At 34.9% G+C, this 25,045-nt stretch overlaps 1 protein-coding gene and 1 pseudogene across 4 annotated transcripts in view; one reads left to right on the top strand and one right to left on the bottom strand.

Moving 5' to 3' along the window:
- NTNG1 (netrin G1) overlaps window positions 1-25,045 on the bottom strand; it is a 460,778-nt gene that overhangs the window by 256,683 nt on the left and 179,050 nt on the right. The gene's annotated exons all lie outside the window — the stretch shown is intronic.
- LOC141490032 (TM2 domain-containing protein 1 pseudogene) lies at window positions 13,223-13,922 on the top strand (annotated as a pseudogene).

Here is a 25,045-nt window from a genome sequence, read left to right as displayed (position 1 = left end):
TCTAGTATTCTATTCATTGTGCCATCTTGGTCACTAAGATGCCTGGCCAGGGAACCACATTTTTAACCTTTTTTGCCTTGCTTTTCTAGCTGCTTGCTGTTTCCCTTCTTCCACAAATATTATCTATCCTCCCCGCTTCTCAATTCTTTACCTTCTCTGGCCACCAGGTTAATAGGATCTTATATGAGCCATCTAGATCATGTTTTCTATTGTATCACATTTTTAAAAAGCTCCTCAGATTGGTAGAAAAGAGACCTCAGTTCATATATAATTTTGTCACCAGGTGTGGTACCTAGAGTAAATAATCTCACTTTCCTGGATTGTATGATAAGGTTCATAAAATCTGTCCTTCTTTGCTCATGGGTTTGTTAGAAATATAAATAAAACAGCCTTCCTGAAGCCAAGAGTAACAATGGAAAAGACTTAAAAATACAAAAGTCTTTTAAAGTTCTTTTTTTGTTTCCTTCCTGGGGAAGGACAGTAATAATATAAAGCCCTTCTCCCATTCCCTGAGGGAATAAGGACAAGGTGCTGAGGAAGATGCCAGAAGAGCAGGAGGCAACAAGATGTGTTTTTCTGTTTCTTTTATTTGCTTGTTTTTATTTTCTTTTCCAATCAGATCTTCTCTAGAGGCCACAAGGGAAGAGGCAAGGGCTGCTAGACTCAGGACAATTCTCAACCAATAATCTAGTTCCATTTTTCTTGTTTGTCTGAGGCTTTAAGGTGACTCTTAAGAACAGTTTGGAGGTTATTTTCAGTGAATTTGCATATCTTTTCCTGAACTAGAAATTTCCCTGAAAGTCAATGTGTTTGTAAGTCCTCATTAAATATTTCTTTCTATCAAACAAAACTGTCTGTTTATTTAGCCAGTTAAGCAACTGATTTATTGTTCATTATTTAAGTATCCCAAGGTCCTATGCAAGGAAACTGTGTGTTGTATTTCCAAATACTTTCCTGTAATGCTGGCCCTAATCTCAAGGTCTGCACAATCTAATGGAAGGAAATATGTATGCATGTACAGCAACTGATGGTAGAATGCATATGTAATTGAATATATGTATGGTTTCTATAAAGATCTAATTATCTTTAATTTCTCTCCTTTACAGTCTATGGCATATTAATCTTCCTTATATTCAGACCAGATCACATCATTTCACGTCTCAAAACTTTCAATAGCTCTCTTTTTCTTAACTTGGAATTCAGAACTCTTCTTCTGACTCTCATCTTTTTCCACATCCTTGTACTTAATACTTTAGACACATTGAATTCCAAAATCTCCCATTCCAAAAACCATGGGCTTATATTCTTCCATCATGCCTTTTATTCATATTATTTTGTATACCTGTAATTTTTTCCATTTCCCATTGAAATTCTATTCTGCAAAATTTCCCCCTCCTTATGAATTCTTTGATGATATCCTTGAACTGAAAATGATTTCTCTTACTGTTCAACTCTAATAATTCTTTTTGCATCTGCATCGTACCTCTATTGGGTCTTCAGTCCCTTAGGAACCATCCTATTCTTTTTTTAAATTTTTTAAATTTATTTTTATTAAAGATATTATTTGAGTTTTACATTTCCCCCCCCCCCCATCTTGCTTCCCTCCCCCCTCCCCCCCACAGAAAGCACTCTGTCAGTCTTTACTTTGTTTCCATGTTGTACCTTGTTCCAAATTGGGTGTGATGAGAGAGAAATAATATCCTTAAAGAGAAGAGAAGTCTAAGAGGTAACAAGATCAGACAATAAGCTATCTGTTTTTTTTTTCTATTAAAGGGAATAGTCCTTGCACTTTGTTCAAACTCCACAGCTCCTTATCTGGATGCATATGGTACTCTCCTTTGCAGACCGCCCAAAATTGTTCCCAATTGTTGCACTGATGGAATGAGCAAGTCCTTCAAGGATGAACATCACTCCCATGTTGCTGTTAGGGTGTACAGTGTTTTTCTGGTTCTGCTCATCTCACTCAGCATCAGTTCATGCAAATCCCTCCAGGTTTCCCTGAAATCCCATCCCTCCTGGTTTCTAATAGAACAATAGTGTTCCATGACATACATATACCACAGTTTGCTAAGCCATTCCCCAATTGAAGGACATTTACTGGATTTCCAATTCTTTGCCACTACAAACAGGGCTGCTATAAATATTTTTGTACAAGTAATGGAACCATCCTATTCTTATTTGACTCTGAATCTTCAAAACTTTACAGTTTGATACCTATGTTTGACCAAACTGGTATTGACTGAATGATAGCAGGAGGAAGAAATCAGAGAGGGTTGGGAGAAGTGAAATCATGGTGATGATTGGATGATCTTGACGGATCAGAAGAATTTGGATAGATGGAAACAAAATGGAAGGTATTGAGGGAGGTATGGAATGAGGAGTGAAATTAATGTGTTTGCAAAGTGGGGCCAAACTGAAAGATATGTTTGGGAGAAAGTCAGTAGAACAGCTTGACTTGAGCAAAGGAATGATAATAAGGGGGCAGTGAAAGAAGAGGCTTAGAACTATAGATTGGAGGCAGCTGGAGGAGGACCCTGAATGTCATCTATAGGACAAGAAGTTGATTTAATTCAAACATCTGACATCTCTTTGAGTTCACTGCCTTCAGGCTCCCAGAGCTTATCTAAGGGAATTGAAATATTTCAAAGGCTTGAGTTGGAGTAAGTGACCGCTAAATTCCCTTCAAAATCTAAGTCTATAATTTTATGAGTTTATGATTTCTGCAAACTCCCAAATCATTAGAAATGTTATCTTTCCCTATTAAAAGTTCAAAACTCATTATCATCAATTATTCATTCATTAGGGAAACAAACATTATTTGCATTGATAAAGAGGAATTAACTCTATTTAAAGACATAGAAAGCAGCTCCTTTCATTGCTTTTGAATATTCAATCATTAGGGGAAAAATATGAACCTTATTGGCAAAACAAAGTCAATTTCCCTAAAAGAAATAGTGACTTCTTTATTCTGAAAGCTATTTCCTTTATTTTCTGCATTTTTACTTGGCATTTAATTATACATAATATTTTCTTGTATTATTATTTAACTGCTTATGTCTGTCTTCTATCCCAAGCTTAACTGAGTTACTTCCCTGTATCCCTACAGTGCCTATCATAGTAACCTGTCCAGAGTAGGTACTCAATAAATTCTACAGCTTGAACAAATGAATATAAAAATGAAATTTTAGCTTCTATTTGATAAAGTTCATAAGATATGGCCCTTATAAATATAAGTTCTCCAAATCTAACCTATTGGCACAACCAATTGACTGTTTAAGCATTCAAGTCTATTATAAAATATTATGTGAACTCAGGGAAAATTCTCAATGGCATAAGAATAAATTGTGTGGTATATTTCATTATGAGTATACTTTTACATTTAGGTTCAGGATAATGTGGATTAACTGCTTAACTTAATTCTAGCAGTGCTATTTGGAAACATGAATTTTATACCAATCAAAGAATCAAATGGACATCAACATGGGTAGAATATTTCTTGAAGTAAGCATCTAGGAGCTGGGAAGAATATTAAAAAAATGAACCATGGTGCTTTCCTTCCAAGAGTTTAATATCTTTCTTTCTTTTACTTTGCTGTTGTTCTTGTTTGTCCTTCATTCTCAAAGAAGACCATGGCATCAGGACTTGCACTTGAATTGGATTTGAGTGAGGAGTGCGGTTCTAAGTAATCACTCTCACATTCTACTCCAGAGTCATTTGGATTCAGTGGTCAGTCATAAATCAGAGCAATGGAGATGGGCATGGATGTGAGGCAATTATAGGTAAGTGACTTGCCCAAGGTAACACAGCTGGTAAGTGGTCAAGTGTCTGATGGCAGATTTGAACTCAGGTCTTCTTCATTCCAAGGTCAGTGCTCTATTCACTGCATCAATTAGTCACCCCAGAGAAAGACTATTCTGTTTGCATTTATGCAATCTATATAGTTATTTACATTTTCTACTTCACTAAAATAGGAACTTTGAGAATGGACTTTGTTTCTCTTTGTACTTCTTTGCCTAGAAATTGGTGTGTGCTCAATCAAAACTTTTTTATTAACTGAGTGAAAATCTACCTGGGAAGACAGACTGCATATGACAAAAAAAGACAACTAATAATTTCAGGCAGGACAAAAATGTTCAATAAATGCTAAAGGAAAAGAGTATGGGGTAGAGAATTTAATTGAGGTCTAATATGGGTTGGTTAGCAATATTAGGTCAAAGATAATTATAAGCACTTATGATGAATATGCTCAAAACTAAGAGGAGGACCTGAGGCAGAACTGACGTGGAGAAGAACTAGATGCTCATTACCTTATAACTAAGGAACATGCACTTCTCACCTGTCCTGTTGCTTGAAATCATGCTTCACACCCATCTACTTCTTTCTTTCTTTTTGATTTGAGTTTTGATTTGTGTGTGTGTGTGTGTGTGTGTGAGAGAGAGAGAGAGAGAGAGAGAGAGAGAGAGAGAGAGAGAGAGAGAGAAAATGATGGAGTTAAATGACTTGCTCAAGGTCACACAGCTAATAAGTATCAAGTGTCTGAGGATGAATTTGAACTCAGTTCTTCCTGGTTCCAGGACTGATGCTCCATCCACTGTGCTGCCTAGCTGTCCTGAGCAAGCTACATTTTGCACAGAGATTGAGTAGCCTAGATCAAAGTTCTCTTCCTTTGGCAACAACTCTCTATACTTTTATGGCAAAAGATCATAGGATCATAACAATCCATGTCTGTCTCATGCCTCCTATGTTCCTGTCCCACTCCAGCTTACCTTTCCATTGTGGAGTTTAGAATTCCCATTTGATTGTTAACAAGAATAGCCTTCAAGTCAGTCCTGTTTGCTCCATCCAGAATTCATTTTGTATATATTTTCTATTTAAATTATTCTCCCCAATAGAATGTAAGCATCTTGAAAGAAGAGACTATTATTCTTTTTTATCTTGTCAGTGCTTAGCACAATTTCTGACAAGAGGTAAGCATTTAATATACCCTTATGAATTGAATGAAAATGGTAATGGATTTCAAAGAAAACATAAATCTTCTTATGAGAATGTGTCTTTCTTTTAAGAATTATTCTAGGGGCTGTTCCAGGGCCTGGACATAGATATTTAATAACTGTGTGGCCCTGAACAGGTCACTTAACTCCAATTGCCCCCCCCAAGAATGAAATAAAAGAATTGCTACATAAAAGTTGAGTGTATTTGGGTATGCTTCACAAAATCATAATATTGTAGAATTGAAATAGACCTCAAATGTCATCTAGCTCAAACTGTACCTGAATAATCATCCCTTTTTCAATATATATGACAACTGTTCAGTTAGTCATCACATGCTTGAAAGATGTCAATAAGTTCACTCTCTACAATTAACCCCCATTTCACATTTGCAGTTATATAGTCAAAAATCTTATTCCCCCCCTTACATAAACTAAAACTAATTGTCTGTGCCTTCCACCCAGTTTTAGATTCAAATCATTAAGGAATATCTAAGGAAATTTGAATATTTGGAAGAAACAGGCACTGAATCATTTTAGAAGTGAATAATTGAATGATAAATGATGCATTTAATAATTTCAATAATTTAATAATTTCAATAACAATTTAATAAGCAATTCTAACAGCAGTAACAATAGCAGCAAAAATTCAGTAATTGCATAGTACATAGTAGGAACTATGATAAGTATAAGGAATAAAAAGACAGAAAGAAATGGTTCCTACCCTGAGGAAGTTTACATTCTAATGGAAGAAGAAAACTATTTTTTCAGAAACTCAAAAAACAGCTAGAATATTCAAATGGAGATTGTTCAGAGAAGAATGAAACATGGCTAGCCTGGACACTTTCAGAAACTTGTTCTGCAGCATACTCAGTTTGCCTATTTATATCCTATGTATCTTATGCTATAAAAACACATAAAGAAGAATGTCACTACTTGATTTGGATCTGTGAGCTCATCCATGTGGGTCTTTTTCGAAATTATGGTGCAAATCACAATTCATTTGCACCTTTTCATTCCCATTTCATATATATGTATATATATATATATATATATATATATATATATATATATATATATACATACACACACACCCACACACACCCCCACACACACACACACACACACATATATATATATATATATATATATATATATATATATATATGTATATATATACATATATATATATATATATATATTGAAGCAATTGAGGTTAAGTTACTTGCCTGGGGTCAATACCTAGCAAGTGTCTAAGGTGAGATTTGAACTCAGATCCTTTTTACTCCAAGGCTGATGCTCTATCCATTCCACCACCTTGATGCCCCTCATAAATCTTTCAAATGGGGTTCATTTAACATATCTTCTCTCTTAACACTGAGTAGCTTATGAGACAGCTAAATAACATGGTGTATAGAATGCTGGACATGAATTCAGGAAGACGAGTTCAAGTCCTGTCTCATAAATTAGCTCTTTGACTATATTCAAGTCTCTTCTTTTAACTTAACTCAGCCTCATATCTTTATATCTTAAAATAGAAGAAATAAAAATCACTATCACAGAGTTGTAAGGATCAAAAGAGATAATATGTACAAAGCACAAATATTTATTAGCTCAATTCAAAATCAATCCCTTTTCTCATGAGTATGAGTATTGTCTGTAACTTAGACTTCCTTCTCCTTGCCCCCATTCAATCAGCTTCAATTTACAACATCAAAATAAGACTAGGCACGAAGTGTCTAAAAACCTGCAAAATTAAGTTGTTCTTGAATCATTCTCCCCTTTCCCACTCCCACCTCTCTGCACCTCTGCAGGAGAAGAGGAGCATTCTAAAAATATATGTGGTGCAAACTTTAATGGACAACAAACTAGTGAAAACTAGTGACTTTGTTGACATATCTAGGTATTTTCCCAATTCACTCCATTTGCTCAGAATACCATCTTCATTCATTTTCATATATCTCAAAGTTTGATTAAGCCCTCTCAACAGCAAAAAACTTTTTTTCTCCTCCCTGGCTGGCTATGGAACTTACTGAATCTATTCTATCTTATTCCTTTCTCATGAATTAAAGCAAATGATATATTTGCAAAGCAGAAGTACTAGAGGATGTCCACAGGATATATAATAAGTGGGTGGAAAAGTTCAATAAATAAACATTTAAAGAACTTGCAACGCACACTGGCAAATTCTAAAAGTACTCTGTCTGTGTGTGTGTGTGTGTGTGTGTGTGTGTGTGTGTGTGTGTGTGTGTGTGTGTGTGTGTGTGTGGTTGTGCTGTTGTATGGAATACTAGAACATTAAAAACTCATGGATCACGGATTTAGAGTTGGAAAGGATCTAGTCCAAAATTATAAGCTTAAATAGGAAGAAAATGAGAATGAGAGAGATAGTGACATTCTCAGAATTAGTTAGTAACAGAGGACTTGAAACCAGGTCTTTCTGACACCAAGTTCAGAAACTCACTATCTACTATTCTAAATTTGGGGAGGGGAGGAAGAAACACTGTATAGTGTAAATAGCAGTTAACCAAAAGAAATCAATTCTAATCTTGGCAATACTAAAATAACAGCAATAATAGCAAGAAGCTACATGATTTTTGACAATTGGGTTAAATATTATTTTTTCCATTTAGGTCTTAGATAAAATTCTTTGCAACACTTATGGCCTATGTATCTAAAAGGTTTCAAGCATGGTTAACTTCATAACTTAAATAGCAGAAATGGGCCAGTTAGGAAGGAAAACTGGTTTCAATGAGTAGATAATGAGTTTGATTTTAAACATGTTGAATTGCTATTTAGAACATTAGGGTTTTTTTCTTATACTTTTATCTTTATGTTTAAGGAAAAAGTTATTTGATAAATAATGTCTAGTCCCATAACAACCCTAAGAGCATACTGAAATCACAAAACCCATCTAGCCTTTTTGGTCCTTAATCTTATCTGAATTAATAGCATGCTTTCATTTTTTCTTTTATGAGAGAATTTATCTATGGCTTCTATGTATCAATGAGAATTATGCATGTGTCTTCAGGGAAGGAGACCTCAAAAATACCAAGGAAAACTATATTCCACTGTAAGAATTCATACAATAGTGTGTTTTGTGTGTATGTGTGCTTGAGCTTTCAAGAACTTCCAGGGTTTTCTGACAAGACTATTTTGTTTTTTTCTAAAATGAAAAATCACTGTATTTTCACTTGAAGAGTGTCCTGTTTATCTGAGTAACCTACATCTTTGTTGATGAGAACAATACAATCATATTTTGCATAAATTTCAATCCTGAGGCATAAATATTTCTTTGTGAATTAGAATGAGAAGGATTACGACTTGTCAGAATGAATCATATCAATAACCATGAGCTAAAGTTTATCAGTAAGCTCTTCTTTGCATGAAAGGCACCTACCAAGTGAAAAGATGCAAAGATTCTTACTTTGTTGAAATATTCACCCTCAGGAGCAGACTTTACACTTCATTTCTCACTTCTTACTTCCACCAATTTATAAAATCCTATTTGCTTGTCTAAATGTGTAGCTCCAACAAATATCCCTACTTCCCCTCTGCATAATCTATGGAATAGTGAATATAAATTACAGGAAGATGGTGAATTGGAAGGCACGCAATTCTCTATGGTATTCATTAATGTGCACTTGTGACAAGATGCTGTCAGCTTTCATTTACTAATATTCTTGAGATAGATTCTTAGCTCTGAAGTACGTGACTAAGGAATAGTTGTGATGGACTCACAGGTGGTGCCATCTTGTCAAAACTTCCACCAAAGTGGAAAATTGCGCTAATAAATTTCAGTGTGAGTTTCAGATCTTTTAATTTCAGTTACCCAGTGAATAGGCATTTACAAAGTACCAACTATGTACTAAACTCGATATCAAGTAATGGAGATAAAAGAAGCAAGAAAAAAAAAAGGAAACAGTAAGGAGTTCACAATCTAATTAATGAGGGAGACAGTAGGAAGACAACTATGTATAAACAAGATATATGTATCATCATGAAGATATTTATATCTACATCTCTATTAATCTATCTATCTTTCAGTTGTGTTCCAGTCTTCATGATAGGTCATTCAGTAGAAGAACTGTGTATGTGTGCTTGAGCAAAATGTCTATTTGGCATAGTCTCAGACACATGCTAATTGTGTGACCCTGGCAAGTCACTTCACCCTTTTTGCCTCAGTTTCCTTATCTATAAAATGAGCTGGAGAAGGAAATGGCAAATCACATCAGTATCTTTGCCAAGAAAAACCCTAAATAGGGTCATGAAAAATAGAACACAACTGAAAAGAAAAGGCATTCTCCCAACTTCATGATTCAACCTAATAGTTTCACACTACTACTTTTGCTCCTTGTCATCCAGAACGAGTGATCATGAAAGGCAGCCTTGGAAGATAGCTCTTCTATCTCTCTAGATATGGAAATAATCCACCAATAGTTCTCAGAGGCCATAAGCACCTATAGTTTAAGCATGCTTAGGGAACCAGCTTCATACATCACACACAGAGTGGCTGCCAACCTCTCTTGGACCACTCACAGTCTATTTGAATTGTTTCTTTCCTTCAAGGAGGAAAGGCTGACATTTATTCTTTATTGTTAATTCTATTGCTAATTCCATGGGGGGGGGGGGGGGAATTCCACAAAGCTTGATAAAAAAAAAAAGAGAAGAAAAAGACAAAAGAAAGTCTTTTTCTTTTTTCTCCCCCTTTGAGGATCTCTCAGCTGTGCTGCCCGCCCTGCTGCATCTGGGAGCATTATTTATCATGCCCTAGTACGCTATTGATTCTACACCTGTGGATTGCATGCAAAAAAAAATCATTTTTATAAAATATCCACAATTTCAGGGCCAAGCCTTAAAATTTCTTATTGTTCTTGACAATTTCAACCCTGCTTCTGTGCTGCCAGTATGTCTACTGCCATTTTTAATAAGCATTAGAGCCAGTGGATTATCATTGAATGTCAAGCACCACAATTAGAATTTCTGATGTTATGCAGAAACACTGTTTTAATATATCGGGGAAAAAGGGTCTTCTTATTGCCACGGAATCATACACTTCATTCTCTGGTGTTTGATCAGTCTTTGTCAGACACATTTGAGCTCTGAGAGTCTTTGTGTGAATAGATGCCTTTGAAAAAATAGAAAAGATAATATAAACAAGAACAATCATGAATGAAATATCATTTCTTCTCTCTCTCTTCTAATGAGGGGCATTAGGATATTTAGTAGGTCTTATTTGTTCTGGAGCAGTAGAATCCATAACCAACATAAGCTTGGGGGAAAGGACACCTTTGAAATAGTACATCACAACAGACTAAGTGATCCTTGTTAACAGAGACAAAACTTAGATATTTCTGTTGCTGCTCCCATTGTGAGGCAGAACATTTGGAAAAGGAGGGACATAACTTATTAGTGCAATTAATACATTATTCTGGACATTAATGTGATATTTTCACTAAAGAAAAAAGTCAAATGACTTTTCAATAGAAAGATGCCAATAAAACCATTTGATATCACAGACAGAAAGAAAAAAGGATAAAAGATTCATAGATATAATGACTAGGATAAAAGCATAAAGATGGTATCAGTTTTCAGATCTCAAAATCATAGATTTTAGAGCTGAAGGAGATCTTAGAAGATATTTAGGTGAAGCCTCTTAATTTTACAGATAAAGAAAACATACTTAAGTTAAATGGCTACACAGCTATGAAATGCAAGAAATCGAATTTTATCTCGGATTAATTATAAGGGATTAAGTCTATCTTCAGTGACTAGGTATATACGGTCAATGCCTTAACAAACAAGCATTTTTTTGAAAAAAATATAGACACAGCATACTCTTAAACTTGACTGGTATTATTAACATTGAATCCATTACTTTCTTAAGTCTAGATAAATAACAACAATATTGACCCCTGTTTGTAGTATTTTCTGTTTTCTGAGGTATAAAAGCTCACAACGAAAATTTAACATTTATCTCATGAGTCAGTTAGAGATCCAATACACCTGTTTATGACACAATAACTCTCAATGGAATTCCAGCATCTAGAAAAAAATATTGCATCTCAGTATCCTTCTGTGGATTAGGATACATAGGATACAATACAGTAAAGATTTAGAGATGGGTGGGGCTTTGGCGATCATGTAGTTCAACCTCCTTATTTGATATGTGAGACAAGGGAGGCTCAGACTGACTCCAAAACTATCATTAAATAATATTTCACCTTAAATCAAAAAGTATGCTATATGTTGATTCCCTCTGGATTCAACAGGATCCAGGTATTGATCTCCTTGAGAATAAAGATCATTTCTTAGTTATCCTTGTAATTTAATAAATAATAATATTAAGAAAAATGATCCAATGGCCAGAATGATATAATGGATGTTGACCATTTTTTCATAAACAAACATGAAAAAGACCACACTACAAATATAGATCCCCAAATAATTTTAACAAGTGGAAAAAAGAATGCTCCTCCAGACAAGATGGCAGAGAGAAGCCAGGCACTGTGCTAAGGTCTCTTACTTTCCCTCAGAATTAATACGAATCAAGCCTCTTATCAGAATTCAAATCCACAAAATCCAGAAAGAGCAAGAATAAGAATATCTACTAACAAGGACTATCCCAGGAAAATGTGGTTGACCTGGGGTAAGAGAGCAGAGAGCCAGCACAGGGTGGCAGGGTGAGATCAGGACTAAGCTCAGAGAAGTCAGAAGCTTTGGCTTTGTGAGCAGGTGGGAGAGCAGCAGAGTGGGTGGGGGAGCTCCAGCATGGGTAGACATCTATCTGGTCAGCTCAGGCCATAAGTGGAATTTTCAGTAGAGTCACATGTCTCCAAATGAACCCCCCCCCATCCATGTGAATGTGACTCTTCCCAGAACAAAGGCAGTAACAACCTCATCACTCCCCCCTCCCCCCACCCCAGGCTCAGGTGTGGGGAGCAGATCTCTCTCAGTATTGAGGTTATCTAAATAGCCCAAGGACTCAGCCAACATTGTTCAAGGATAATGCAGACCCTGCTGCTTCCCCCCATCCCCCAGGCCTAGGGTGTAGACCACAAAGCAAGTTTACAGACACTCCAGAGAAAGCCTCTAGCACTCCCTACTGGCCAGCCCACTTGGAGTTACTAAACCCATTCAGCAAAGCCTCCAGGGTTTTTAAAACCAAAGGTCTGTGAGCCAGCCCCACCCCCAACAAAAGATCCTAGGAAAATGAAGAAAGGACAATGGAAAGAGGGCCATTGAAAGCTACTTTGAAGACAATGACCGTAACTCAGAGAGAGCTAGAACTTCTGAGGAGACTATGAAGTGATCTCCAGGCCTGAAAGCCTTCTTAGAAGAAATTGGGAAGGAATTTAAAAATCAATGGAAAAAATTAGGCAAAGAAACTCAAGATAAAATTAATGCTTTGCAAAAAAGGAAACAAATCCTTGGAAAATACATTGGACAAATGCAAAAAGAAAACTACTCTCTCAAGACCTCAATTGGGCAAATGGAAAACTCCTTCAAAAACAGAATTTGACCCATTAGAGAAGTTTCAAAAAGTAAATGAAGAAAATTCTTCTCTAAAAATAAAAGAATGGAATTTGTGGAATGACTTCATGAGACAACAAGAATCTATTAAACAAAACCAAAAAATTCAAAAAAATAGAAGAAAATGTAAAATACCTCATTGCCAAAGCCACTGACCTCGAGAATAGATTGAAAAAAGACAACTTAAGAACCATTGGGCTTCCTAAAAACACTGAAGTTAAAACAAATGGACTTAATAATACAGGATTTAATGGATAATTGCCCTGGAATCATGGAACCAGAGGGCGAAATTGTTATTGAAAGAATAAATCTATCCCCACCGGAAAGGGATCCTAAAATGAAAACATCAAGGAATGTTGTGGCCAAATTCCAGAACTATCAGACAAAAGAGAAAATCCTGCAAGCAGTCAGAAAAAAAGCAATTTAGATACCAAGGAACCACAGTAAGGATTACACGGGACTGGGCTTCAACAACATTAAGGAACTGAAGGTCCTGTAATATGATATTCCAAAGAGTAAGGGTGCTTGGAATGTAGCCAAGACCCCACTATCCAGCAAAACTGAGTCTTATCTTCTAGGGGAAAAGATGGACATTTAGTGAAATAGGAGACTTCCAAATTTTCCTAATGAAAAGACCAGAGCTTAATAGAAAATTTGGACTTCAAACAGGAGACTCAAGATTCACATGAAAAAGTTCCAGCATGGCGGCCCTGGAGGCCACGGGCTCCGCCGCCGCCCCCGCCCCTGGGCTGCTGGGCCTCCTGTGGCTGGTGTCCGTGACCTTGAGCATGGGCCGTGGGGGGCTGCAGTGGCCACAGAAAGCAACGACACGCTCAAGTGCAAGGACCTGAGAGTGGGACAATATTTTTGTAAAGATCCGGAAATAAATGAGGCCACTCAAGAACCTGTTAACTGTACAAATTACACAGCTCACGCATCATGTTAACCAGCACCCAACATAACTTGTAAGGATTTTAGCGGCAATGAAACCCATTTTACTGGAACTGAAGTTGGTTTTTTCAAGACCATACCTTGCCGTAATGTAAACGGCTATTCCTACCTGGTGGCAGTCGCTCTTTCTCTATTTCTTGGCTGGTTAGGAGCAGACAGATTTTACCTGGGATACCCTGCTTTAGGTTTGTTAAAGTTTTGCACTGTAGGATTTTGTGGAATTGGCAGTCTGATTGACTTCATTCTCATTTCAATGCAGATTGTTGGTCCTTCTGATGGCACTAGTTACATTATAGATTATTATGGAACAAGACTTACAAGACTGAGCATTACCAATGAAATATTTAGAAAGACACAGAAGTACCCATAGAGACTTGGAAAACAGCTCAAAGGTTTTGTGCATCCTTGATTGTAAGAGAACTCCAGAGGGTGGAATCCTAGTCTTTCCAGTCGTCCCTTGTTAGCACAGCACACACTGTGGTTGCTTCAATGTGATTTTTACTGGAGATTATTTTAGATATGTTATTCTGAGATGTGGCTGACTGGAGATTTTCTCTGAGGCTCTTGTCTCCCTGTGAGAGCTTTATCACCCATTGATCGCCTTCCTGTCCCACCCCAATGCCTTTTCCATAGGCAAGTTGTAGCTTGTCCTCTTTTCCTTCTTCAAAATAAAACAAAAGAATAACCTCAAAAAAAAAAAAGATTCACATGAAAAGGTTCTAAAAAAGGGAAAAGAAAAAAATGCTATCTATTAAGATGAAACTGACTATATCCCCACCTGGGAGAAAGATTAGAGTTATACTTACCCAGAATATACTTATCCATGACTTATCCATGACTCAAATAGAATGATATAAAAACAATATCTCCTTAAAAAGGGAGGACAGCAAAGACATGGGAGTAGGGAGGATATTGAATGGGGTGAATCACATTAAAAAACAGGAACAAATGACCTATTGCAATAGGGAAGAAAGGAGGAAGTGAGAACTGCCTACATCTTACTCTTATCAGATTGGGCTTAAAATTAACAACATATACACACACACTCAATTAAGAAATTTATCTTAACTTTCCAAGTATTTAAAGGAAAAAAGGGGAGGGGAGGAATAAAAGAAGAACCAACCAAAGGAAGAAGGTACAAAGGAAAGGGGCAAGAAAGGGAAGTGGGTTGGATATAAGAAGGCAAACAGGGCAGCTAGGTGGCACAGTGGATAGAGCACCGGCCCTGGAGTCAGGAGTACCTGAGTTCAAATCTGGCCTCAGACAATAATTACCTAGCTGTGTGGCCTTGGGCAATCCACTTAACCCCATTGACTTGCAAAAAAAAAGTTAAAAAAATAAGAGGGGGAACATACTAAAGGTGGTGATATTCAGAAACAACTGGGGAATACAGATAAACTGAAAAAAGGGAGAAACTACAAACAGCGGGAAGATAGCATGGAGGGCAATAAAGAATTAGTAATTATAACTTTGTATGTGAATGGGATGAACACTCCCTTAAAACATAAGCAAATAGCAGACTGGATTAAAAAACAGAATCCTACAATATTCTGCCCACAAGAAACTTATTTGAAGCAGAGAGATACATATAAAGTTAAAGTAAAAGACTGGAGCAAAATATAGTTTGCTTCAGATGACATGAAAAAAAGCAGGAGTAGCAATCCTTATCTCAGACAAAGCAGCTGCAAAAACAAATCTTATTAAAAGACATAAGGAAAGAAACTATTTCCTCCTAAAATGTACCATAGACAATGAAGCAATTTCAATACTAAATATATACGCACCAAGTGGCATAGCATCCAAATTCTTAGAGAAGGTGAATGAGTTACAGGAAGACTTAGCAAAACTCTACTGGTGAGAGAACTCAACTTCCTGCTCTCAGATTTAGATAAATCTAACCATTAAATAAATAAGAAAGACATTATGGAGGTAAATAGATTGTTAGAAAATTTAGGCATGATAGACCTTTGGAGAAAATTGAATGGGGATAGAAAGGAATATACTCTGTTTTTTTCTGTAGTACATGGCATTACACAAAAATTGACCATATACTAGGGCATAAAAACGTTATAATCAATAGTGAATACATCGTTCTCAGATCATAATGCAATAAAAATCACTTGCAATAATGAGCCATGGAGAAATAGATCTAAAACTAATTGATAACTAAATAACCTCATTTTAAAGAATGAGTGGCTCAAACAACAAATTATAGAAAGAATTGATGATCTTATCCCAGATAATGACAATAACAAGACAACATACCAAAACCTATGGGATACAGCCACATGAATAAATTAGAGAAAAAGGACATCAATGAACTAAATATGCAACTAAAAAAAATTAAAGAACAAATTAAAACTCCCCAATTAAATACCAAATAAGAAATTCTAAAAATTAAAGGATAAATTAATAAAATCAAAAGCAAGAAAACTATTGAACTAATATAAAATCAAGAGTTGGTTTTATGAAGGAAAAAACAATAAAACTGATAAATCTCTGGTTAATTTGATTTAAAAAAAGAAGAAAACCAATTCGCTAGTATCATAAATGAAAAAGGTGAACTTACCAACAAAGAGGAGGAAATTAAAGTAATAATTCACAATTATTTTGCCCAACTTGATATCAACAAATTAGATAATCTAAGCGAAATAGATGACTATTTACTAAAATATAAGTTACCCAGGTTAAATGAGGAGGAAACTAAATACCTAAATAACCCATCTCAGATAAAGAAATTCAACAAGCTATCATTAAACTCCCTAAGAAAAATATCTCCAGGGCCAGGAGAATTCACAAGTGAATTCTATCAAACATTTAAGGAACAATTGGTTCTAATTCTATATAAACTCTTTGGAAAAATAGATGAAGACAAAACTCTGCCTAACTCTTTTTTTATGATACCACTATGGTGGTGATACCTAAACCAGGAAGAGTCAAAACAGAGAAAGAAAATTATGAATATAAATGCAAAAATGTTAAATAAAATCTTAGCAAAGTGATTACAGTAAATTATCACTAGGATAATACACTATGACCAAGCAGGATTTATCCCAGGAATGCAGGGTTGGTTCAATATTAGGAAAACTGTTAGTATAATTAACAATATCAATAACAAAACTATCAGAAATCATTTGATTATCTCAATAGATGCTGAAAAAGTCTTTGACAAAATACAGCACCCATTCCTACTAAAAACACTAGAGAGCATAGGAATAAATGCATTGTTGCTTATAATGATTAGCAATATCTACCTGAAACCGTCAACAAACATTATATTCAATGGGGATAAGCTAGAGGCATTCCCAGTAAGATCAGAGGTGAAACAAGTATGCCCCTTATCACCACCACTATCCAATATTGTGTTAGAAATGTTAGCAATTTTAGCAATAAGAGAAGAAAAAGAAATTGAAGGAATTAGAATTGAGAAGGAAGAAACAAAATTCTCACCTTTCACAGATGACATAATGGTATCCCTAAAGAATCCTAAAAAAATCATCTAAAAACTACTAGGATCAATTAATAACTTTAGCAAAGTTTCAGGATATAAAATAAACCCTCATAAATCCTCAGCTTTTCTATATATTACTAGCAAGATTCAGCAGCAAAAGCTAGAAAGAGAAATCCCATTTAAAGTAACTTAAGACAGTATAAAATACTTGGGATTCTACCTGCCAAGGCATACTCAGAAACTCTATGAAAACAACTACAAAACACTTCTCACACAAATAACATCAGATTTAAATAACTGGGCAAATATCAACTGTTCATGGATAGGCCAAGTTAATATAATAAAAAATGACAATTCTTCCTAAATTAAACTATTTATTTAGTGCCCCCCCCATTCAAAATTCCAAAAACATTTTAATGAGCTAGAAAAAATTGTAAGTAAATTCATATGGAGAAACAAAAAGTCAAGAATTTCAAGGAATTTAATGGAAAAAAGTGTAAAAGTAGGCCCCACCAGATCTAATATTATGAAGCATCAGTCATCAAAACTGTCTGTTATTGACTAAGAAATAGAGTGATGGATTAGTGCAAAAGAGATAGCAGAAAATGATTATGCAATCTGCCATTTGATAAACCCAAAGTGTTGAGCTTCTGGGATAAAAATTATCTCTGCCATAAAAACTGTTGGGAAAATTGGAAGTTAGTATGACAGAAACTTAGATTAGACCAACATCTCACACCTATACCAAGATAAGATCAAAATGGGTTCAGGATCTAGACATAAAAAGATAATATTATAAACAAACTAGGAGATCGAGGAACAGTTTACCCCTCAGATCTATGGAAAGGGAAGCATTATATGACCAAAGAGGAGATGGGAGAACATCATTAAAAACAAACTAGATTAAATTTTGATTACATTAAATTAAAAAGCTTTTGCACAGACAAAGCCACTGTAACCAAGATCAAAAGAAATGTAGTAAATTGGGAAATGATTTTTACAACTTGTATTTCTGACAAAGGTCTCATTTCTAAAATATATAGAGAATTGAGTCAAATTTATAAAAAAAATGCAGACGCAATTTATATATGAGAAAATCAAAGCTATCAATAGTCATATGAAATATTGCTCTAAATCTTTACTGGTTTAAGAAATGCAAATCACAGCATCTCTGAGGTACCACACTACACGTCTCAGGCTGGTCAATTTGACTAGAAAGGACAGTGACCAATGTTGGAAGGGATTGTTAGTGGAGCTATGAACTCCTCCAACCTTTCTGGAGAGCAATTTGAAATTATACCCAAAAGGCAATAAAAATTTATATATACCCTTTGATCTAGCAATACCACTACTGGGTCTATACCCTGAAGGGATTATAGAAAAGGGTAAAAACATCACTTGTATAAAAATATTTATAGTGGCCCTGTATGTGGTGGCAAAGAATTGGAAATTGAATGAATGTCCATAAATTGGGGAAAGGCTGAACAAATTGTGGTGTATGAGTGTGTGATGGAACGCTATTGTTCTATTGGAAAGGAGATGGGATGGGAATTTAGGGAAGCCTGGAAGGATTTGCATGAACTGATACTGAGTAGGATGAGCAGAACCAGAATAACATTGTACACCATAACAGCAACAAGGGGTTGATGATCAATTTTAACGGACTTGCTCATTCCATCAGTGTAACAATCAGGGACAATTTTGCATTATCTGTGATGGAGAATACCATTTGTATCCAAAGAAAGAATTGTGGAGTTTGAACAGACCAAAGACTATTACCTTTAATTAAAAAAAGTTATCTTATTATGCAATCTTGATATCTCATATTTTTTTCCTTGAGGATATGATTTCTCTCTCAACTCATACAGTTTTGATCAAAGTATAACATGGAAACAATGTAAAGACTATCAGACTGCCTTCAGGGGGTGGGGGAGGGAAGCAAGATGGGGGGGAAATCATAAAATTCAAAAATAAATAAATAAATTAGAAAAAAATAAGTGGACAAAACATTGTATGAAGAGTGTAGCATTATCACAGACCAAACTATTGCTCACAACCTCCTAGGCATAATAGTCATCCATGAAAATGTAAGAAGAATATTTTCATAGATGCCGCCATTTCAAATACTCATAATTTCCAAATTATTTGGCACAAAAAGCTTGGAAACCAAATGGAGCCAGGATGAAGTACATATCATCCCCAATTATTGTGTCCTCTACTGAAATTACTATGAATATGTTTTCAATGAGTCTACTGGAGATAAGCTTAGATGCCAATACTTTTGTTGAATTACAAAAGGCCCTCATTTTATCTGTCTGAATAGTAGTATATAGAACATTTAATACAAAATGATAATAACAGAATTTCAACTTGCTCCAGAACCATCCCTCTCTGAACTCCATCAAAAAAGATGAAAATGAAAATTATAATAAATGAAATTTCAATAGTTTTTTTATGTTTTTTCAAAAGCATTTAATCATCTTTTTTTAAGTTTCACAAAGTCTGTTTGATATTCAATCTAATCTAATCCAATAAGCACTTATTATACAGTCTATTTTTGCTGAGTACTAGGAACTTATATATTACCTATAAGTAATAAAGATATTATCCCCTTTTACAGATGAGGATTCTGAATATCAGAAAGGATATGTAACTTGCCAGTGGTAAAATAGCTAACTGAAGAAAAAGATAATATTTGAACCCAGGTTTTCCTGAATAAAATCTAGAATTATACCTACTATGATAAATTGTCCTTGTTCCTGATACAGTTAGAAAGCAGCTAAGAGGACCGCTGTTGTCCATTTATTCACTATTACATTATATCACTAGTCAGTCATGTCTGACTCTGCCTGATCCTGAAAACTATATATACATATATAGATAGATAGATATACATATCAACTTATTACTGTTCATAACCTTAGTTTTATCATGTGTTAAAAAATGAAATAAGAAGGAAACAGCAAATTGCTCCAGTAATTTTACCTAGAAAACCTTCAAATAGGCTCATGAAGAATTATACAGAACTGAAATGACTGAACAACAATACCACTGCCTATGAGATTTTCTTGGCAAAGATACTAGCATGGTTTACCTTTTCCTTCTCCAGTGATTAAGGCAAACAGAAGTTAAGTGACTTGTACATGGTCATGCAGCTAGTATGTATCTGAGGCTGGATTTGAGCTCAGATCTTCCTAACTACAGTCTAGAACTCTATCCAATTAATCCTTTAGCTGTATATAAACAGGACCAATATCTCACCTTTAAGTTAGGTGGTACAATGGTCTGAATGCTGGACCTGTAGTTAGAGATATTCAACTTCATGAGTTCAGATACTTATAACTATGTGCCCTTGGGTAAGTCATTTAATCTTAATTGCTTCAGTTTCCTTACCTGTAAAATGAACTGGAGAAGGAACACTCCAATGTCTTTGTCAAGAAAATATGATAAGTCAAACAGAACTGAAAAAATGAATAAACAAAACTCCACCTTTAATTGAAGTATGAAGTCTGCAATGAATTCTACTTAGGGTTTGAGGAAGACATCTAGTGGTAAGGGATTCTTTCTCTTTTGAGAAAGCTCATTCCATTTATTAGGTGTATATAATTCTTAAAATCTTCATTTTTAATCAAATTCTTCCGATTTTTAACTTTTCTCCTTTGTTCCTAGTTCTTTCTTCTGGATTCTCTTAGAGAAATTATCCCCCCACCCCCACCTTCACATAATAATCCTATAGATACCTGAATGTCATTATTAATAATAATCTAAGACTTCCTTTTTCTCAGTCCTTCAACAAATCATGATTTGACCTGGTTTGTTGTTCCCTCACCATGTTTCATATCCTTTAATATCTACCACAGAAACTTGCCCATAACAGAACTTCAGAAAGAAATTGTATTTATAAAATTAATAGATTTTCACAAACAACTCCAAAAGGTTTTTCATATGCTTGGGTATTACCATCAATCATTTGGGAAAGGGGAGGCTCATTTATAAAGAAAGCAGATACAAGAGACATGCATCCCCCCAGGAATGCCAGTGAGAAGTGACAAGTTTTAAATCAATATCTTGGCACTTTTAAGTCTTCTATTCATAGAAAAGCCTTTCCAAATCCTCCATTCCAAGTCAGGGGTCTATAATCTAAGATCATAGATTTCAAAATTCAATACATTTCAAGTTGAAAGACAATCAAGGCTAATTGCATTTTATAAATGAGGAAACAGAGGCAGACACAGAATAAGTGGAACAATCACTAAGTGTCTGAAGCAAGATCTGAACTCTGGTCTTGTCTCTAAATTCATTGTTCTTGCCAGTGTGTGACATAGCTGCCCCTCATCCACATTCCCAATGATTGGGGCTTATAGATAAAATCATTTTCTTAAGAGATATTTTTTCACAGCATAAAAATCAATAATATGAAAAAGGACTTTTCAGACAAAAATCTGATACCTTTGATCATCTACCATTCCTACCATTAAGTGCCTTTGATTACATTCAAATATCTCATTTGGCTTCATCATTCAATGGGGGGAAGTGTGTGGATAGAGAAAAAATTATTTCAAGACAGTCAAAGTAATTTGTTTGGCATTCCTGAGAGTATGATGTTTATTTGATGCTTAGCAGGTGGCCTTTCTGATATTTGGTGCTAACTAATGACCTTAAACAATATTATATATGAGATCAATAACTTTTTATTCTAGCATTCTGTCTGAAATTAGGGACTGATTTTCAGAGCAAATCGTTGATTCCAGTTTAAGCTAATAATCATGGGTTAATGTTTTTCAGTGTAGATATTTTCAGAAGGAGGAAGATAGGATTTTTTTCCTCTAGATCATACCTGTCTCTGATATGTTATCACATTTGTTTGTTTGACTATAGTCAACACATTATGTTTTCAAGGTCCCAGACAATTCTCTCTCACTATAAATCATGTGTGAGTTGCCAATTTATATTAGTGAAGGGAGTTTTGATATCAAATTGTGTCCCATATCAAAAAAAATCACAGATGTGGACCAAAAAATTAATAAGTAAAAAATAATTTTATTACATATCTTATAATTCTTTAGAAAGTATTTTAAGCCATGAATATCTGTTTATTTTCAATCTATAAGGAAAATTAAGATTGTCTATTAAAACAAATGGCAATAGAAAGACACAAACTGAGAACTAGTATGGCACAGCTTATTTTTAAAATTGACATACATTCAAAGAATAACTGAAGGACTTTCATTAAAGAAATGTATGTGGGGAGGGATAGACTAGTTATGTTGTACATAAGGCCTACAGGTCCTATGAAGACACTGGAAAATCTACAGACTGGGAATAGTGGCATATTCCTGAGGATGCTGAGGTTGGTAGATTGTTTGAATTCAGGAGTTCTGATCTGAAGTAGGGGGAAAATCTATTTGAAGTCCATATTAAGACTGGCACCAATATCATGAAACTTGAGACTAGAAGTCACCAAATTGCCAAAAGAGGGGCAAATTAACCTGACTGGAAAATCAGAGCAGGTTAAAACTTCCATATCAAATAGTAAAGGGATCAGACTTAGTAATGACTGCCATAGTGTGATCCTCTTTGATAAAATTCAGTTGTTTTCATTATCTTAAGAATCAAATCTAAAATGCTCTGTTTGATATTTAAAGCCATTCTTAACATGGCACCACCCTTCTGCCTTTCCTTTCTCCTTAGACTGTGTTACTCTTGCATTTTGAGAAGCAGTTTTCTGTAAAACTAGCTGTTTCTCACACATAATACACCACCTTTTAAATCTGTATCTTTTCATTGGTTAGATGATAAGGGAATATTTCCCTTATGCCTGGAATACTCTCCTTTAACTCTTCCATTTGTTTAGCCTCTTTCAAGATTAAGCTTACATATCACCTTCTCACCTCTTTTGATACTGAGCTTACATTTCACCTTCTCTACAAGAGGTATTTTCGGATATGTCCTCTCTCCCCTGCCTAAGACTCTTTCCTTTAAGATAACCTTCATTTATAGTTGGTTTATATATTTTATTATGTATGTATGCATGTAGTTCTTTGTATTTTGCTACTTCAATTAGAATAAGAGCTCCTTTAGGGCAGGGTCATGGTTTTGCATTTTTAGTACATATTTAATGCTTAATAAATACAAGTAGATTGATTGATTTGCAAATAACAGAATTAAGCCATTTTTGGGTCTTTGGCATAGGAGTTGCCTGATTAAATTGTTATTTTTAGAAGGATAATCTGGCACAAAATGTATTCATAGAAAGAAGCTGGGACAAACCATCTAGTTGGGATACTGCTGAAGTATTTATTGCATTGTATTTTGCTTCATTGTGGTTCTAACAGAAATGGAAAAGAAGAGACAAATCTGACAACTTACACAAAAGAAAAGCATCAATATAGGATATTTTTGTTTTAATATAGTGTATGTAATTGAGATACTCAAGAAAATTGAATTGCCCAATTTGCAAACAGACAGGTGGTTAGAGGTCTGACCCAGTTCAGGGTGCTTTCTATTTGGGAACTTAAATAGTGATTTTATAATGAAAGTACTACTGGACTGAAGGGATTCTGCAAAGACTTAGAAATAAACTTCACACTCTGAGAATGAACAAAAGACCCTCTAGTGCTTTATTATAGAGAATCACTATTTAATGTTCTAGCCAACAGCTACATTAATACTTTTCATGCTATGTTCCAAAGAAAATTAAGTTTCCACAAATCTTCTCTAAAGGTTTCTTGAGAGAACATTAGGTCATGGCAGACATTTAATTTATGGCTGCTCCATCACCTCTAGGCCCTTTTCTTATGCTTCTACTAAGCACTGGGGGGATTGGGATCCCAGAGCATTAATGTAAAGGAGAAGTGATTCAAAGACCTCCAAAATTTCAAAACACACTGAACTAGGTCATCTTGCTTTATAAAGTATAAGTTTATCAGGTTCAGAATCTAATTGAAAGAATCAGACCATTGTTCCAAAGTTTGAAAGCTGCTCACTTGTATGAAAGACCATCTCCTTAACACTAACATTATTTGGAAATGCTACATGATTATAATATTATGAAACTATGATTTCTGATGACTTAAAATGTAAATGACCATAATGATAATGAATACACATGAATGTGAGTTAAATATAAGCAAACTTTATCATCTTGCCAATGGTGACCATACAAGAAGTGGCACAAAAGTAATTTTTTTGAAATATGCATGATGAGAACAACAATAGCAAATAAATATGGACCAAATAACTAATTACTATCTGAGATAACAAATGGGCACTCAATGCCTCAAGATGCTTGGGAGAAATTGTCCAGATAAGATTTCCAGAAAGACAGGACCAAGCATTGCACAGGATAAAGGTGTGAGTATTCTCAATCTGCATTGCAATGGACATGTACTAGTAATGACATCATACAGCCATGACAGTAAAATAAGGGCTAAGGGAATGCAAACTTGGGAAATGATAAAAGAGGGAGCTTACTAGGAAGGGATTCTTTGAGTCAAACAAGATTTAAATTGGGGTCTGGAGAGGAGTCTTTTTAGAAGGGATGAACCATATGAACTTAGGTCAAGAAGCAAGATGTACCAAGATGTACCAAAAATCAATATATTACTTAGTGGCTCCTAGAGCAAAGAGAATACAATATAGGGTTTTAACAGGGATACTTTCTGGAAGTGATTTTATGTATTATTATCTTGTATCATTTCATTCTGGCAGGAAAAAACTCATACAAAAATCAAGGCTAGGTTTTACTTATTTATTAGATTTAAGGTTGCCTCAAAGAAAGGTTGGTTTATTTATAAGAATGCAAATGTAAAAGCCTTCTGGAATAAAAAAAGCTTGTCATTTTTAAACCCAATAAATTAGGTATGCTCTCTCTTCTATACAACATATATTTATATCTCCTTTTTTTCAATATATTAGCAACAATTAGCTAAATTTTTTGATGGTTATTCAAATTTAATCCCTAAGAACCAATAAATTAAGAGCCTAATAAAACATCTGATCATCAAAACCATACTGAAATAACTCATTTACTTTTTTAATTAAAGATTTAAATACTTAGAATTTTTCTGTATACTTTACCTGTGTATATATATATATATATATATATATTTGTAGGCACATA

The sequence above is a fragment of the Macrotis lagotis genome, chromosome 5 (genome assembly GCF_037893015.1).
Source record: "Macrotis lagotis isolate mMagLag1 chromosome 5, bilby.v1.9.chrom.fasta, whole genome shotgun sequence".
NCBI lineage: Eukaryota > Metazoa > Chordata > Mammalia > Peramelemorphia > Peramelidae > Macrotis > Macrotis lagotis.
Note: the sequence above shows the minus strand (reverse complement) of the source record. Positions and strands in the feature narration are given on the sequence as shown.